Genomic DNA, 2,351 nt, shown 5'->3' on the forward strand with positions numbered 1-2,351 from the left:
TTCAATTTAAATTCTTCGATTTGATTATTGATAATTGATAACCTTAATTTAATTTCTCACGTACAAATTTTCGCGCTTCACCATTCACAATTTACAAACTCCCACCCAAATAACTATATATTATATAATTATATAAATATTTAGCCATTCATCAACTAGAATAAAATTTAGAAACAAGCATGACATTTATTCCACCCTAATTATATATGTCTTCCAAAACAAACAGGAACACAGACAGCAAGTAAAAACTAAATAAAACACTAACAAGCTGAAGAGACTATAATATCATTCAAACAAGAATTCACAAGTTGTAGAGATCCTAGTAACCTTGGATATCTTTTTCAAAATTTCAAATCTATCTCTTTTTGTTGAGGAACTCGAGCAACTTTAACTATTATTAAAAAATTTAAAAAGATGTTTTGTTAATGATTCAAAGGTTCTGAGACCATCTAATCATGTCCCTAATATCATTCAAACATCAGTTCACAAGTTGTTGAGATCCTAGCAACCTTAGATATCTTTTTTAAAATTTCAAACCTATCTCCTTTTCTTGAGGAACTCAAGCAACATATGGTCATCTTCTTTAACAAACTTGCATTCTGCAGAATATATATTGCAAATTGAATATCAACATCAGCACCATGAAAATTCTTTATAGTGCAGACTCTTAGGTGCGATGAAAGGCATCCAGGAACGGTTTGTGTGTAACACTGATTTAGTGGATCCAATCCACTTACCGATTTCTTCTCCTGCAAGTAATTCAAGCATAGCAAACAATAAAAAATAATTTTCAATGCAAACAAAACAGAAGGGAGAACAAAAATCGTTTACTCCCCACCAACCTTTCTGATGACAAGAATTTGAAGCAAGGGACAGGATTTGAGCAGTCCAACTAGCAACCCCCATTTACAATCATACACGGAAAGCTTCATCTGAATTAGATTGCGAAAAGTGATGGCAAGAGGACTGGATTCTAGCCCAAAATAAGAATAATAATTGATTTGCAAGTCCTCAATATTTGAGCATCCTGAGAGAATCATATCAAGATATTCATCTTCTGCAAATACAACCCGCATCAAGTACAAAGTTTTAAGAGCCGGTAAGTGTACTGTTAAAATACGGTTCACTATTAAGAATTCCAACTTGAGAACAACAAGGCTTGCACATGTGAGAATTCCAATCGGCAACGTCATTATCCGAGCATGAAGCTCAATCCTCTCAACTTGACGCTGTATGGCGGTGTTGAGCCACAATTCTACATCACATTGATCACATGAGGGATACTCAAATTTGAGGCGAAAATTGAGAATGGGTTGCGTTACATCTCGCGATAGCATAACTGCGTACGCGAAGCGAACAAACATTTCTTTGTCATATATATACAATCATACACAGAGAACTGCATGTGAATTAGATTGCCGAAAGTGACGGCAAGAGGTCTGAACTTTAGATACAATTTGAGAGATTCGATTTGCAAGTCCTCAATATTTGGGCATCCTGAGAGAATCATATCAAGATATTCATCTTCTGCAAATACAACCCGCATCAAGTACAAAGTTTTAAGAGCCGGTAAGTGTACTGTTAAAATACGGTTCACTATTAAGAATTCCAACTTGAGAACAACAAGGCTTGCACATGTGAGAATTCCAATCGGCAACGTCATTATCCGAGCATGAAGCTCAATCCTCTCAACTTGACGCTGTATGGCGGTGTTGAGCCACAATTCTACATCACATTGATCACATGAGGGATACTCAAATTTGAGGCGAAAATTGAGAATGGGTTGCGTTACATCTCGCGATAGCATAACTGCGTACGCGAAGCGAACAAAAAGTTCTTCCTCATCCGGGAAGAGTGCGTCATCGAGGTCCACTGTGGGAACTGAGTGCCACAGATCCCTCCACCTGCTCGAGAGAATGCTTGTTGTTGCAGCCATTTTAGATTCTAGAAAAAAAAGGATGTGAATAAGAATATCATTCGATAATGCACTAATTCTATCAACTCCCGACATGGCTAGTGCCATTGTTGAATTCAGTGAGAACCCAATAAATAGATTGTGCTTTAGCGAACCCTATTGCTTCTCAACTCTCAAACATACAAATAGGGGAGTGATATTGTCCTTTGTGATTCCGACTAGGCCATTATGGTGTTGATGGTCGGTTGGATGGGACCGGATTTTATTTTTTTTTTTTAAATTGAAATAAAACAGAATTAAATTAGATTAGATAGATCTAAATCAATAAAAAAAGATTTTTTAAATATTTTTTTAATTTTTTAAAAATAATTTAATATTTAAATATCATATAAAAATATTTTTAATGTATAATTATATTTAAATACAATAACATAAA

At 35.0% G+C, this 2,351-nt stretch overlaps 1 pseudogene; it reads right to left on the minus strand.

The window, feature by feature from the left end:
* LOC107637049 lies at nt 407-2,146 on the minus strand (annotated as a pseudogene).

This window comes from Arachis ipaensis, chromosome B04 (assembly GCF_000816755.2).
Source record: "Arachis ipaensis cultivar K30076 chromosome B04, Araip1.1, whole genome shotgun sequence".
NCBI classification, from domain to species: Eukaryota; Viridiplantae; Streptophyta; class Magnoliopsida; order Fabales; family Fabaceae; genus Arachis; species Arachis ipaensis.